This window comes from Emys orbicularis, chromosome 10, assembly GCF_028017835.1.
Source record: "Emys orbicularis isolate rEmyOrb1 chromosome 10, rEmyOrb1.hap1, whole genome shotgun sequence".
NCBI classification, from domain to species: Eukaryota; Metazoa; Chordata; order Testudines; family Emydidae; genus Emys; species Emys orbicularis.
The window spans coordinates 32,392,332-32,408,977 of record NC_088692.1 but is presented as its reverse complement, the minus strand read 5'-3'; the positions used below and the strand labels follow the sequence as shown (position 1 = coordinate 32,408,977).

Below are 16,646 nucleotides of genomic sequence, written 5' to 3'. Positions count from 1 at the left end.
ATGGAGGGAAGAAAAACAAGGGCCCCAGAATATGAACAGCTGAGGGGTGGATAACAGTGGGCAGGTAACAGAGGCTGGAGAATTGGAAATAGGACAACTATGAAACAGAGTGTGAAGGACATAGCTGCCAAATTTTGTGCAGCTCCATGTGACATTCATTCACATTATAAAATGGAATAATTTGCATATAATAGTAAATACACATTTTAAAAAATGGTGTGGATTTCTTACAGGTGAAAAAGGCAGCCCTGGTGAATGAAACCTTCAGTTTATTTACAGAGCAGCACTAGGGTGAGCTTCCCCCACTCACTACCCTGCCAGCCTAGGTTATGGGATAAGTCAGTCTCTGTGGCCATTCCAGTTCTTGGCCTCTCTGCCAATTAGTTCAAAGTGTGGGGGTAAGAGTGTCATGTGGGAGCTGGAGCTGAGATACTCTCATCCCAAATTTATCTTGCATCAAGGCCACCAAATGCCCATTAGAGAGGAACAACTTAATTCCAGCTTAACTGGGCTGCTTTCGGACTGCTGACCTACAGGGAAAAGGCACTGAAGCCTATTAGTATCATCCTGAGGCATCCAGTGCCTATAAGTGCTAATAAGACACCCTCAAGAGGGAGGTTATTTTCTGGGAAGATAAGTTTATTAAATCTAGTTCTGACCTCTTCCAAGTTCACACAAGCAACATGTTCCCCACACTGTGTGTGGCCTCTTTCACACAACCCTTGTGTGTCTCACCCCATGCTGAAAGGGGCAGCTCCCATTAATCGAAACACAAACCCTAAATATGCAACACTAAAACACACACAACATCCACATTCATCTCTTAGTACAGTATTTTGCAATACAAAATGATTTAAACAGTTTTCCCAAAGCCCTCACACTAATTTGCATATACTTCTTGAGCAGTATTGGAACTCAGGCTGTTCAGGTGGGATGAGGGAAAGCATATTTTTGTCCTTGATGAGAAGCAGCCCATACCAGCTTCAGCATCACTTTATCTGCAGGTTACACAGCTATTTGTGAACTAGCACTAGAATGCTGGGTATTCCTGGGTTCTTTCCTTGGCTCTGAGAGCAGAGCCTGGTCTAATGGTTAGTTACAGCACAGACGAGTGTAACAAAGCCCCTGACTGAGTTGTCCACAGGGAATAAGCCTCTTGGACGTAAAAGCCTCCTGATGTAAAAGTTTGAGTGGTAGTGGTAATTTAGCTTGAGTGGTAGAAGCTCAAAAGACGATGCATATTAGGTATAGAGACCGTAGCAGGATCTGTGAAAGGACTGAATGATAGCTGCTCCCCCAAAATCAAGGGATGAGGCTTGGGTTAATCCGAATTGCGAAGTGCACTGATGTAATAAGAGCAGTCCTTGATGAAACTCTTCACTGAGCTCAGTGCCCCTTCTCTAAAGCTATACAGGGCTTTGTGAAGCACTGCCAGTGTAGTGGCACGAACTGCAACTGGCACATTTCCCCAACAGTAGCAGTTACCACCGTGTAAGGATGGCCTTTACTTACCCAGGAGAATTTGCTACGTCTGGACCTTTCACATCTTCTGGTCCTGGGGCACATTTCGCATCCTCTAGTCTAGTGGTTCTCAACGGGGGGTACACCATACGCAGAGGTCTTGCAGGGGGTACACTGGGCAGATCTACAAGGCATAGAGTGGAATAACACTGGGCAAGGGGAAGAGGAGAAGGGAGCACCGGGACTATTTAAGGCTTGCCTGCACAATGAAAGTTACTCTGTACTAAATGAGGGTGTGAAGCTGAAGTGGAGCAACTGTTCCGGAATAACCGCAAGTGTGGACATTTCTGGACCGGGAGTTCCCCACGGGGTACGGGAACGGCCGGCTGAAGGCAGGGGGCATCTCCCTGGCTGGGTGAGGGGCTGCCCGGCTGAGCCGCTTCCGTTGGGCTCAGGGGGGCAGCTGTCCCGCACCGCCACCAGCAGCATTCCTGCGCCGTGACTCAGCGCAGATAGCGCGCCGCGGCCGGGCGGTCACCACCCCAGCGGGAAGGGCACGGGGATGCGTGGCGGAGCCGCGGGCGCACGCAGCAGTTCCTTTGCCGGGCGCCGGCTGCTGAGCGCGGCGCGGCTCGCAGCTCCGATTTGCATGCTCGGGCTGTGAATGGCGTTGCCGGCCGGCCGGCCCCTGGCACGGGGGCGGAGTCTGCGCTGCCTGCTCTGGGCGAGTTTGCGAGCGGGGGCCCCTTAGCCGCACCGGGGCGGCCCGATCGCTGGATCTATCGCTCGCTGCCGGGCGGGCCCTGAGCGGAGCCCAGACGGCTGCCCGGTGAGTGTGGCTGCCCGGCGCTGGGTACTGGGCGGGGGCCGGCGCTGGGTGCCGGGCGGGCGCCGCCGCGGGGGAGCGGCCCCGGGGCCCTCGGAGGGGTGCAGGGGGTGCGGCCGCGGGCCGGCCGCTGGGCCCAGGCAGGGAGAGGCGCCTCGGCACGGCAGCAGCCCCGGACCCAGCTTCGCCGGGTGGGCAGCCGTTCGGGCGCCGGGCTCGGTGCTGCCCCGAGGAGCCGCCTCAGCCCGGCTTCAGCGAGGGCAGGGCTCGCCACCGCCGCCCCTCGGCCTGGCGCGCACGTGAGCTGCGGGCTCTGCTGCCGGCCACCTGCCGGGAGGGCGGCCCGAGACGGTGCCGCACCCCGCCCGGGAGCCCCCGGCTGGCGGGTGCCCTGGGGGCTGTGTGGGGCAGGCGGCTGCTCGCGGGCCCCGCGCCCTCGGGTGGGGCGAGCTCCCTCAGCACTCAGCTCCGGCTTGGCTTGGCCTAGAGGCCGGAGTTTCCTGGGTCGCTGAGGGACTGGGCGCTCCCGTCCGCGGGGTGGGGTGCAGGCTGCCCGGGCTGGGGGACGGGACGGTGCTGATGTACGTGTGAGTTTGTAACCCCAAAGGCCGGGCCCGAGAGCCAGAGTCGAGTTACTGCCGCCAAACCGTTACTGATCCGACAGAGTCAGAAGGCAGCTGAGCCCACCGCTCTTTGTAACCTAAAACCGGGTAAACAGCTTGGGCTGGGATCTGGTGCGCTGAGAGCGGAGCTTGAGCCCTAGCAGGCCCGGGGTCTGTCCAGCCACACAGCCTGGAGATGGAAATTCAATGGTTGATACTTGTTGCAGGCATCCAGTCTGGCTTCATTTCCTCTTGGGCCCTGGGGATGATCCCAGAGGAAAGTGAGGTGGTGGTGGTGAAGCAAATTCCGTGTGGAAAGCACTGACTGGAGCAGGATGGTGGGGGAAGTGAATTCAGGCATTAAGGTCCTTTGCTACTTGCTGTGGGAGTGGGACCCACACTTGGGAGTGCTGGAGTTTGCAGTTGCACTAAGGCTGTAGATCTGCTCCTGGGTGCAGCCAGTAACGTTCTTCTATTTGGAATTTGGCCTGGAGAGAGGAGGGGATGTATGACAGTTCCCGGACATGTTCACAGTTGTGGGGAAGGGCTCAATGGGGAAATCTCAACAGATTCTATACTGTGATGTGCACATCCCCCAAATAGTTTTGGTGGGATTAGTCTAGTGCATTTCCCTCAGCTGGCAAGAGCCCCTGGTGGACACTAGTGTGAGAGATGGCAGGCAGCCCCTGTTCCCAGGAGTGCCTGAGTGTAGCTGTGAGCAAGCCTGGACTGCACACTTTTGCTGGAGTTAGTGTCCGTCCTGCTTAGTGACTCATGGATATGTTGTGGGGTTTCAAGGCAAGTGATCAGCAGGCAGTAACCTGGCTCTGTGCTAAGACATCCTCCCCTCAAAAATCTGTCTTATCCTGCATGCACATGTGCATCCCTCTGGACTCTACCTTTCAAACAGGTTCAGCTCACTGGGTGAATATTGGGTTCTGCTTGGGCAGAAGCTGGGATAGTTAGGGAGCTTCAATGGTCCTACTCAGAGGACCTGTCCCCTGCTGGCTCCTTGTTTTCTCTTCCTGTCGCAGGCCCTGTTGGCCCAGTACCAGCAACAGCTCTGCCTCGCAATGTAATCCCCACTAGTATGTGGGGGTGTCACAAGGGCAGTCCAGCTCCTCACTCTGCCTCATGGACCATGCTCAGGAAGGAAAAGGCTCAATCCGCATCCTTTCTGCTAGCTGCTCTAGCAAGGCAGCTGAGGATAACGCCTGACACAGGGCTTGGTGGAGCCCATAGCTTGAAGCACAGACACCTGAGGCTGCTCTAAGTTACACTGGGAGCCATCTTGGCCTTTAGCCAGCCCAGGGCTGGGGAGGCAGAAAGATAGTTTTGAGTCACCCCCTTTCCCTGTTCTCCTCGGGGTGGCAAGTGTAAACTCAGTCTAGCTGAGGATGGAGCCTAAGATCTTCAGATGGATCTTGGATTCAGGAAGAAACGTGTTTGTCACCAAATGCAGCCTGGCTGCTCGGACGGCAGCCTTGAGGAGCCCTTGGCTATTGATAATATTCTCAGAGTCACTGAAACGTGAGTGTGACAGGCCCTATCAGCTCACTAGTCCAGTCCTGGCACTGTTTCTCTCCATAGATTGCAGACAATATCATTGAGATGAGAATATTTTCATGCTACTGGCACTCTACACAAATGGCACACAGCTAACTGCACTCAAATGTGTAAGTCCCCTAGATGGCATGCTCGTGACCTTGGGACATGGGAGTCATGAGAAATTAATTTGCACTAACCTGCCTGAGTCCAGTGAAGGGCAAAATATACTGTGTGGGGCAGAATCCATGGCATACTATCATCCCCCATTAGGCAGAAAACTTCCAAAGTAAGTCTAAGTAGTCAAGCAAAGGGACCTCCAGCCTTTCCTTGGGGAGCCGACTCCACTGCTTGATATTTCTCTGTGTCAGGGAGTTTCCCTGATATCCAGTCTGAAGATTCGTACTCCCATTACAGCTGTTGTTCCCTGTGCATAATCCTAAATAATTCTTCCCCTTCTTTGATGTCTACTCCCTTCATGCTCCTGGAGTCGATAGCTACTCTACCTTCTCTGCCCCAGCTGATAGACACACAGCATGCAAGTGGGGCCTTCTGTGGTGTGGAAGTAGAGCAAGAACTGACAGGGATTTGAAGGGGATTTCAATGCATACAGTCTCTTCTGTGAGCAAAAGTCAGGCTAGCTGTAACCCTAATAACGCGAGATTTGTAGAAGCGAGGATTGTGTGAGGCGAGTGGGAAAGAACTGTGTGAGAAGTTGTTGCGACCTTGTTAGGGCTGTCAAGTGATTAAAAAAATTAATCACGATTAATCATGCGATTAAACAATAATAGAATACTATTTATATAAATATTTGTGGATGTTTTCCACACTTTCAAATATATTGATTTCTATTACAACACAGAATACAAAGTGTACAGTGCTCACTTTACTTTTTATTATGAATATTTGCACTGTAAAAATAGTATTTTTTCAATTCACTTAATACAAGTACTGTAGTGCAATCTCTTTATCATGAAACTTGAATTTACAAATATAGAATTATGTAACTTGCAAAAATAACTGCATTAAAAAATAAAACAATGGAAAACTTTAGAGCGTAGAGTCACCTCGGTCCTACTTCTTGTTCAGCCAGTCACTCAGACAAACAAGTTTGTTTACATTTGCAGGAGATAATGCTCCCCGTTTCTTGTTTACAATGTCACTTGAGAGTGAGAACAGGCGTTTGCATGGCATTGTTGTAGCTGGTGTTGCAAGATATTTCCGTGCCAGATGCGTTAAAGATTCATATGTCCCTTCATGCTTCAATCACCATTCCAGAGGACATGCATCCATGCTGATGATGGGTTCTGCTCGATAATGATCCAAAGCAGTGCAGCCCGATGCATGTTCATTTTCATCATCTGAGTCAGATGCCACCAGCAGAATTTTTTTTTTTTTTTTTTGGTGGTTTAGTTTCAGCATCGGAGTGTTGCTCTTTTAAGACTTCTGAAAGCATGCTCCACACCTCGTCCCCCTCAGATTTTGGAAGACACTTCGGATTCTTAAATCTTGGACCGAGTGCTGTAGCTGTCTTTAGAAATGTCACATTGGTACCTTCTTTGCGTTTTGTCATATCTGCAGTGAAAGTGTTCTTAAAACAAACAACATGGTGGGTCATCATCTGAGACTGCTATAACATGAAATATATGGCAGAGTGAGGGTAAAAAACAGTAGGAGACATACAATTCTCCCCCAAGGAGTTCAGTCACAAATTTAATTAACACATTATTTTTTAACTAGTGTCATCAGCATGCAAGCATGTCCTCTGGAATGGTGGTCAAAGCTTGAAGGGGCATACAATTTTTTAGCATATCTGTTACGTAAATATCTTGCAACGCCAGCTACAAAAGTGCCAGGTGAATGTCTGTTCTCAGTTTCAGGTGATCTTGTAAATAAGAAGCGGGCAGCATTATCTCCCGTAAATGTAAAACAAACTTGTTTCTCTTAGCGATTGGCTGAACAAGAAGTAGGACTGAGTGGACTTGTAGGCTCTAAAGTTTTTTACATCGTTTTGTTTTTGAGTGCAGTTATATAACCAAAAAAAACCTACATTTGTAAGGTGTGCTTTCACAATAAAGAGATTGCACTACGGTACGTGTATGAGGTGAATTGAAAAATACTGTTTTTTTTGTTTATCATTTTTACAGTGCAAATATTTGTAATAAAAATAATATAAAGTGAGCACTGTACACTTTGTATTCTGTATTGTAACTGAAATCAATATATTTGAAAATGTAGAAAAACATCCAAAATATTTAATAAATTTCAGTTGATATTCTATTGTTTAACAGTGCGATTAAAACTGCAATTAATTACGATTAATTTTTTTGAGTTAATTGTGTGAGTTAACTGCGATTGACAGCCCTAATATTTATTGGCTAATTTTTTTTCATTCCATAGTGTGAAGTATATGAGTGTTTCTGTACTAATGAGTACTGGCCAGGGCCAGGAAGACCAGGGGCATTCCCAGTACAAGCCTTGGCATTGGCTGCTGATTCCCCAGCCAGTTTGCACTGCTTAGTGTTGGTGTACACAGAGTTGATCAGGGATGTCTCCAAGGCAAGCAGGAAGTTGATTCCTTTCTTCCTGTTTTTGTCCCCCTGGCTGCTTATTTCCTCTGAGAGGAAAGAGCTGCGTTTCTGCAGTAAAGGAAAAAATATCCATATGTAATGGGCAGGGAACAAAATGGGACGCAGGGAGGTGAAGTCTCTTATGAACTAAGCATGGGCAAGAAAAGGATAGATTGTTGTGACTCCTATAATGTTACCTGAATGGTAGAACCCCTCTTACCCATGGCACCATGCCCCCAGAAAATTAGCACCTCTGACCCAACCAGAGATGGCATCACACTCTCAGAAAGTGAGCGGTCACCCCAGACTGGCCATGGCACCACATCCATAGAAAGTGAGCTGGGAATAGAACTCAGGTTTCTTGAGTCCTAGTCCAATACTCTATAACACACTGTCTCTCTAGCTGCTGTAACTTATGGCAGCCTGTCTCAGGCTAATTGTGAGCTGCTGGGCAGCCCAGAATCCTTTAGGGCCTGCTCCCAACACACCACCTACATTGTAGCCTGCAAAGGGGCAGCATAGGATGACTTGCAAAGCCTGTATACTCAGCCTGGGCTGGGGGAATTCTTCCTTGGCCCCTTGCATCACCCTTTAATGTCAGTGTGTCACAGCATGTAGCTGCCCTGTAGAGTTTGGAGTGGGGGACAGAATCTGCCCTTTTATCTCCCTCATCCTGGTTCTGCCACAGTTCCCTCAAAGGGCAGTTGCTCTGCACATGACCACGTATTAGTGGCGTTCTCTTCTTGGTGAGCTTCTGTAAATGAAGGCTGATCAGTGCTGTGCAATGTTGAGTGAAAAGCAGCACCCACACAGCTAGTCCTGCTCTGGGACTTTGCTTGAGAAGCTTTTTAAAGCAATACACTTGCAAGAAATTTGAATACAAACTGGCTTTTCTGGTTTCAGGTGTAGCTGGGAGCTGCCCAGATCTCAGGAATGTCTCACTCTGTGCAAGGCAGGCCCATAATTGGGGTCAGTTGCTGCTGGATACAGGGCAGAGTATTGGTTGTGTGTGGAGCAGGCACCAGTTCCCCAACATGTACGTCCATTCCACGCCTTGGTCCTGTGAGTTACGGGCCGCAGACATGGTGCCTCAGTCATAGGCTCTCCTCCTCTCTGAAGGGATTGCTTCTGCCTTGGTGCCTTCAGAGGGAGAACAGACTCTTCCCGACTAGCTGTTCTTTCTCCCTTGTGCACAGAAGGAGATAGTGGTACTGGCATAAAGAGACCCCAGAGGATGGGGCCTCGCTTGTCCTCCATGTGCACTAGTGGGGGTCATGTCCCTCTCTCCAAGGGGTAATTGCATCCTATTAGAGGGATCGGGTTAGTGGGAGTTATCCGCTGTCCCTATCCGTGGGGGTATTCGACCCTATTAGTATTGGTTGGCATTTCTCCCCAGCATTGAAATATTGACTTGTAGGGCCCTGGTCACTTTAGGGGCCCCTTCCAGCTGATTTGTTCTACTCTGGCAACGGAAAGCTGATATAATTGGACGTTGTTGTAGAGAATCACTTTCCTGGCTCATGATGTGGGGAACCTTTTTTTGCTGAGGGAAAGAGGGTGTGGCTAGAGTGCTGCTGCTCTCCAGCATGTCCCAGCTTCCAGACTGACCCAAAGGGACCACTAGCTAGACGCACCTTACAGCAGCCCTGAAGCTGCTCTAAATTGTGCCAAGGACTGAATTGGCCCCATGGGGAGCTGCAAGGATGATGTTCAGCCACTTCTATGTCCCACCCATCTCATTGTGTCAGGCACAGCTGAGGATTTGAGAGGGTCTTGTTACCATATTTTCAAACACAGTTAGGCTAAGACATGGGAAGAGCCTTTTGCCTATTGCAAACCTTCTGGCATCTGTGTTAAACACAGAGCTGAACTTGTCAGGGACTGGCTCTGTTAAGTGCTCCCTGTGAATGCAGCATGACAGACCGTGCTAACACCATGCTAGCTTCATCCTTGCTTGAAAACACTTGGCATGCAGAGTCCTGTGGTGTTAGCTGGAATCAGGTTCAAACCTGACCAAAATGAGCGTGAGCTTGTGCTTAGTGTAGGACAGGCCTGCAGGGTGCATGCAAACATCGGGGTATTAGCTTTCGGTCAGTAAAACATCAGGGTATTAGCTTTGGGTCCTCTCTGATGGACCGCAACCGTGTCGTGATGGAGAGGCTTGTGTGGGCTAAAGACCCTCAGAGGTACATCGTCCGGAGCTTTCATGCTCCTGGTAGGGTCCCCCTTGGCGAGCAGGTTTGAGGCAAGGCTCCTGACTAACTGTGGTCCAAACTTCACAAGACCCCAATGGTGGATCAGGGGCATATAGAGGACCTTTTAGTACTATGTGGCTGTGAAGGCTGATGAGGGCTGCAGAAGGAGGGAGGCCCCTGGTTGTCTTGGAGCCCCTTGCCACTGAGTCAGGGTTTTCCTCCTGTAAAGTCTCATGTGGTCACTGCCTGCGTAACAGTTTCCCCACTTTAAAAGATTTCATGCGTAGGCCTCTGCCAGAGGGCTCACACCCGCACAAAGCCCTGCAGCGACGGATGGGTGGTGGTGAAGACAGGAGCAGTGATTTCTGGGAGTCTTAAATCACAAATTTGCACACAGGTGGCAGCCGTGAGACGGAAGTGCATTTCAGCAGCAGCGGCTGTGACTGAGCAGGCTTTTTCAGGATCCCCTCTGCTCACCCCAGATGGGGAGGGTGCTAGAAAAGGTGCCCCAAACATAGGCTGTCTCTCACTTTTCTGACTGGATGGCTGCATCCAGTGGGATCACTCAACTCCACGGCCGAAACGAGAGATGAGACAATGAATTTCTCCACCTGGAAGGTCTGCACCCTTATGGACTCTCAGCACAGTGAATGCCCAGAAAGAAGAACTGCCATAATTGCCAGAGAACTGGCAAGACTCAACATTGACATTGCAGCCCTTCGTAAGACCCGCTGGGCCGATGAGTGCCAATTAAAAGAGGATGGAGGTGGCTGCACCTTCTTTTGAAAGGAAAGCCACCGGAAGAGAGACGTATTTATGGGATTGGCTTTGCCATCAAAAATAAGATCATCAGTCAACTATTGGAGCTTCCTGTGGGGGTCAACGAACGTCTCATGACTCTTTGGCTCAAGCTCAGCAACAACCAATATGCCACAGCCATCAGTGCATACACCCCAACACTTGATATGAGAGACAACAAGGAGCAATTTTATGGTGCTCTTGCTGCAGTCCTCACAGCCCCACCTAAGGCAGACAAACCCATCCTCCTGGGAGATTTCAATGCCAGAGTTGGATGGGACTCCCAACTCTGGAGCAGCACAATAGGCAAAGAAGGGGTGGGAAATGTAAACCCCAATGGTATTCTCCTCCTCAGCAAATGTGTGGAGCATGACTGGCTCATCATAAATACCATCTTTAGGCAGAGTAACAAATTTAAGACCACCTGGAAACATCCTTGGTCCAAACACTGGCACCTCCTTGACTATGTTATAGTCAGACCTTGAGATTACACCGATGTCCATATAACACGAGTCATGAGAGGTACGGATCACTGTTGGACAGACCATTGATTAGTAAGATCAGTCATGTACCTGCAGCTCACTCCACCACACCGCAAACACCCAAAGGCTAAGCGAAAGCGGTACAATGTCAAAGCATTTCAAGACCAAGCCAGCTGCAAGCCATTCCAACAACACCTCTCTGAGAAACTCTCTAACTTGCCTGATAACATCATTGACATTCAAGAGTACTGGGATCAACTTAAAAATATCGTTCACAGTGCATGTGCTGAAACTATAGGATATTCCACTCCTCAGCACCAAGACTGGTTTGACGAAAACAACAAGGAAATCCTAGCATTAATTCAACAGAAAAGAACTGCATTCTCTAACTGGCAAAATGATTCCTCTAATCAATGAAAACATGAGGCTTATCACCTGCTCAAAGCCGAAGTTCAAAGGAGGCTATGTGACATCAAAAATAAGAAGTGGTAAGAGAAGGCCTCTGAGATACAGGGTTTCGTAGACCAGGATGACATGAGAAGCTTCTTTCAAGCAACAAAAGCTATATATGGGCCGAGCTCCAAAGGCCCAACCCCCTTAGGTTCCTAGGATGGCTCCACCCTCCTCAAGGACAATGCGGCTATTAAACAACACTGGAAGGAGCACTTTGAAAGCCTACTAAACTGTGAATCCATGGTCTCTGAAGACACCATCAAGTTTATTCCACAACGCTCGGCAGTGGAACACCTTGCTGATCCCTCATCTTCTGAGGAAGTCCGGCGTGCCATCACCCAGACGAAAAAATCACAAGACACCAGGCCCAGGCGGCATCCCAGTTGAGGTTCTTAAAGCTGGTAGAATAATGCTCCAGCACAAACTTTGCAAACTCCTCGACAAAATCTGGACCTGTGAAGAAATTCCACCTGACTTTAAGAACGCCAATATTGTTACAATATTCAAGAAAGGGGATACATCTTTGTGTGGGAACTACAGAGGTATTGCCCTCCTCTCCATCGTAGGGAAGATCCTTGCCTGGATCCTACTACGCTGCCTTCTCCCCCTTGCCAAGGAACTCCTCCCTGAATCACAGTGTGGCTTCAGGCCATCCTGAGGCACAACTGACATGATCTTCGTGGCACAATAAATTCAGGAGAAGTGCAGAAAGCAACACCAGGAACTGTTCATGGCATTCATTGATCTAACCAAGGCCTTTGACTCTATCAATCATGATGCTCTAAGAAAGGTGCTCTATGGTAGGTTTGGCTGTCCACAGAAATTCATTCCGTCATCAGACTATTCCATGATGGGATGACTGCCACCATTCTGTGCAACGGCTCAGAGACCGAACCATTCATCATTTGCAGTGGTGTCAAGCAGGGCTGTGTCATTGCTCCAACACTCTTCTCCATTTACCCTGCCGTGATTCTGATTCTCATCCGTGACCGCCTTCCTGATGGAATCAGGATTGAGTATTGTATGGATGGTCAACTCCTCAATCTCCAACATCTCCAAACAAAATCTAAGATCATGAGAATTGGCATAACTGATTCAGTATGCAGATGACTGCGTCATTCTTGTACACACAGAGGATGACCTGCAAAGTACCCTAAACCTTTTTGCAGATGCCTGTCACAGCCTGGGTCTCTCTCTCAACATTGGGGGGAAAACAAGCTACTCTGCCAGCCTTCACCTGCACAAACTACTCTTCGTACTCCACAAATCACCATCAGCAGACAACCCCTGGAAAATGTGGACCATTTTCCATACCTGGGCAGCCACTCTCCCAAACAGCCAACATTGACATAGAAATTGAATACAGGATCCGCTGTGCCAGCCCATCCTTTGACAGACTACTCAAACGAGTCTTCAATTATAGAGATCTGCAAACAGGCACCAAGATCTTGGTTTACAAGGCAGTTGTCATCCCCACTCTTCTCTATGGGTGTGAGACCTGGGTAACCTATAGACGACATCTCAAGCAGCTAGAGTGGTTCCAACAGCGCTGCCGCAGGAGGATTCTCAGGATCAGCTGGGAAGACCGATGCACTAACATCAGTGTTCTCTCTGCAGCCAACATCACTAGTATAGAAGCGCAGGTCATGAAACACCAACTCTGCTGGGCTGGTCACTGTGTCGGTATGCCTGACATACTCCTCCCGAAGCGAGCACTCTTCTCTCAGTTAAGTCAAGAAAGAAGGGCTCACGAAGGGCAGCAGAAGCGCTTCAAAGACATACTGGAAGTACACCTTAAAAAGGGAAGCATCAACCCAACAAACTGGGAGGACTCGGTGCGGAACAGAACATAGTGACGCCACACCATACACCAAGCCACAGCTCACTTTGAGGGGAACAGACGTGCTCATGAGACAGAGAAGCAACAAAGAAGGAAAGAAAGGGCACAACACTCCAGCCAACAACTGTGTCCTTCAAGATTACACCTGTCACTTCTGTGGGAAAATTGGGCTCCTCAGCCACTTAAAAACCCACCAGTGAATGCCCTTGGCAGACATCATCCTCTCATCGAGCGATAGCCGAAGATGAAGAGAGAGAGAGAAGCTTTCGGTCAGACATTCTACTGACAAAATGCCCTCATCAGCAGGGGGGTAAGAAAACAGACCATTTGGATCATTGGGACTGGCCCCAGCATCTGTCCCATCCCTGACTGCAGCGTTCTCTACTCTCGTGGACCAGTCTGGAATCTCTGGGTGATGGGTGCTGAGTAGTCTGCTGTGCTACCCAACAGCTCTGAATGTTAGGAGCCAAGTCCCAATATCTGAGGAGGTGTTCCTTTCTTTAGGGTTAGGCTTTTGCTCCTGGAGCTGCTCCTGTAACTCGTTGTCCCATTGTTCCTCTTTTTCTCACTTTCCTTATTTGCATTTCCTTTTGTTTTTCTGTTTCCTGCAGCTCAGAGTTGTGCACTTTGCCTCAGCTCTGTTTGCCCCAAGTCTAGGGAGAGGTGCTCTTACCTCCATGATTTGACATGTGTATTGAACATTCAGGGGATCACACCTGAGAATAGCCCTGGTCACTGTGAGTTTGCTGTGTGCTCTCAGCCCTAGATTTCTGAGTACTGAAGAGGAGAGACAGACTGGTCTCTCTCTCTCTCTCCCTTAATTCCTGTTTAAAGCCATGAGACAGCTTGAGCCTCCTCGTTCAGGGGCTGTCCCAATTTTTGCCCCTGCTGGTTGCAGAATCTGGGGTGTAGTACTACCCTGGCCATGTGCCATTCCACCCTCACTCTGCCTTCTTCCTTCCTTCAGTTACCTCTGCCCCACTGGGGAACTCCCCTCCCTGGCAGCGGAGGCACTGGAGCATAGATAGAACCCTGCAAATCTGCAGATATCCGCAGATTGTGTTTGCAGATCGTGGGATGGATGCGGATCCACATTTCATATCTAGAGCCCTGCAAATCTGCGGATATCTGCTTTATATCCGCGGACCATGTTTGCGGATCGGATGTGGATACAAATTTTGTATCCATGCAGGGCTTTAAGCACAGAGGCCCCTTGCCTGGACATGTTCCTGAGGGTCAGGTATGGTCCTCACACCTAGTCTGTGGCTCTGTTGCTCCAGGTAGATGGCACAAAGGGGCATTGGGCAGTGCTGAATCAGGCCCACTGCATTCTCCAGAAATGACCACACTCCCCCTACCACGGGAATTCTGTGTAAACCCTCAAGTGAAAGCTGTAAGCTAATTGCCCTGCGGCCGGCTTGGCACTGACTCTGGCATTGCACGGCCCTCAGTCAAAATTAGGAGGCAATTTTCCTCTTAAGACGCCATATAAGTGGCATGTTTGGTGTCTTGTAGGCTTCATGGGACTGGAGACGTCTGGTGCAAATGTTTTGACGTGAGCTGTGTCACAATGTTCCATGGTGGGCTTTTTCTTTTTCTGCCTTGTGATACTTTGTTTAGGGTCCATAGTCCTTTGTCTCTGCATTCCAGCCCCGGGCAGTGACTAGCAGTCCTAGCACATTCTCCCTGGGGGCAGGCAGGGCCTGGGGCTAGGTCTTGCCGAGTGTAGCATGATAGGGTAGTTTATTCTGGGCTTCATGCTCAGCTATAATTAGCTGATGTTTGACCCTCCTTAGACAAGCTGAGTTTCTGCACAATGTGAACACAGCCTGCTTGGTGCGGACTGTCTGATACAGACAACATGACAAAGCAGCTCAGCCAGTTCCTCTTTCCCATCCCGCTTGTTCAGCAGAGATGGTGACAGCCTGCAGGGGTCTCGGCCAACACCGTTTGTTACTCTGTTTGGGATCAATCCACAAGCTCACTGGGAAGAGTCAAGGTTGTAGCATCTCTATCTCTGACTCATTTGAATCTCTCTATTTTCACCCTATGAAGCAGCCTGCTCTAGGATTTTCCCTTTGAGACAGCATCCCTGTCCAGTGGTTGTGGGATCCCACATGGAGAGTGAGCACAGATGCTTCTGTTCTCACAGACCCCAACACTAATCACAGTCTAGGTGAGCTCATGAGTCTCACAGCCATCACCAGCCCATGCTGTGTTCCAGCACAGTTCCTCTGGCATGTGGGAATGCCACAAAAATCCTGCACCCAAAGGCTGCATTCCCCCCTCCTTCACTTTCTCTCAAAGGCAGGGACTGCATTAATTTCCCTGTAGCTGTAAATCTGCAGAGGGGGATAGCCCTAAGCCCAACCCTATCCCCATTTTGGCAAACCATGGGGTCAGGAACATTTACCTCACGCTTTCTCACTGTAGGGAGCTGCTCAGTGCTGTATGTGCATAACTGTTATTGTGGAGAATCCACAGGTGGAGAAGGAACATTGGATGCTGGCACCTGTAGTTCTGTCTGCATTGTGTGAATTGCTGAGCCACACTGCTGTGGTGGAAGCTCTGGGAGCACACTGTGTCCCTGTCAGGAAAAGTCTTTCAGTGCTACAGGAGGAAAGGGGTCACTGCAGTGTCCTTTCCCAATGACCCCTCTCTCCAAATTCCACATGGCCCAGCCCTGCCCCCATTCTGGGGGTTAGTACTGGGTGGGTGCTGGCTTGGAGGCATTATTGTACTTGGAAGCCTAAGCAGAAAAGCTCCTTGCACCCTCTGTCTCCATCTTCATAGCTGAAAAGGACAATTCATTTTGGTTTCGTGGTCAGTTATTTTCAGTAACTCAGAATTAACTTGCTAGCAGGCTGGTCCCACAAATTATTACTAGGGCTGTTGATTAATCGCAGTTAACTCACGCAATTAACTCAAATTAATCGTGATTAAAAAAATTAATCGCAGTTTTAATCGCACTGTTAAACAATGGAATACCAATTGAAATTTATTAAATATTTTGGATATTTTTCTACATTTTCATATATATTGTATTCTGTGTTGTAATTGAAATCAAAGTGTATATTATTTTTATTATAAATGCACTGTAAAAATGATAAAAAAATAGTATTTTTCGATTCACCTCATACAAGTACTGGAGTGCAATCTCTTTGTTGTGAAAGTGCAACTTACAAATGTAGATTTTTTTTTTTTTTTTTTACATAACCACTCAAAAACAAAACAATGTAAAACTTCAGAGCCTACAAGTCCACTCAGTCCTACTTCTTTTTCAGCCAATCGCTAAGACAAACAAGTTTGTTTACATTTACAGGAGATAATGCTGCCCTCTTCTTATTTACAATGTCACCAGAAAGTGAGAACAGGCATTTGCATTGCACTTTTGTAGGCAGTGTCACAAGTTATTTATGTGCCAGATGCGCTAAAGATTAATATGTCCCTTCATGCTTCCTTACGTGCCAGATATGCTAAACATTCGTATGCCCCTTCATGCTTCGGCCACTATTCCAGAGGACATGCTTCCATGCTGATGACGCTTGTTAAAAAAATAATGCGTTAATTAAATTTGTGACTGAACTCCTCGGGGGAGAATTGTATGACCCCTGCTCTGTTTTACCCACATTCTGCCATATATTTCATGTTATAGCAGTCTCGGATGATGACCCAGCACATGTTATTCGTTTTAAGAACACTTTCACTGCAGATTTGACAAAACGCAAAGAAGGGACCAATGTGAGATTTCTAAAGATAGCTACGGCACTCGGTCCAAGATTTAAGAATCTGAAGTGCCTTCCAAAATCTGAGGGAGACGAGGTGTGGAGCATGCTTTCAGAAGTCTTAAAAGAGCAACACTCCGATGCGGAAA

General features: G+C 48.7%; 1 protein-coding gene across 1 annotated transcript in view; it reads left to right on the top strand.

Annotated features, from left to right (window-relative positions):
* The first annotated feature begins 2,189 nt into the window (after positions 1-2,189).
* Positions 2,190-16,646, top strand: part of RHBDF1 (rhomboid 5 homolog 1) — a 96,781-nt gene continuing 82,324 nt past the window's right edge. Inside the window, exon 1 of the mRNA XM_065412568.1 lies at positions 2,190-2,290. The gene's annotated coding sequence lies outside the window, so the exon portion shown is untranslated. The remainder of the gene's footprint in view (positions 2,291-16,646) is intronic.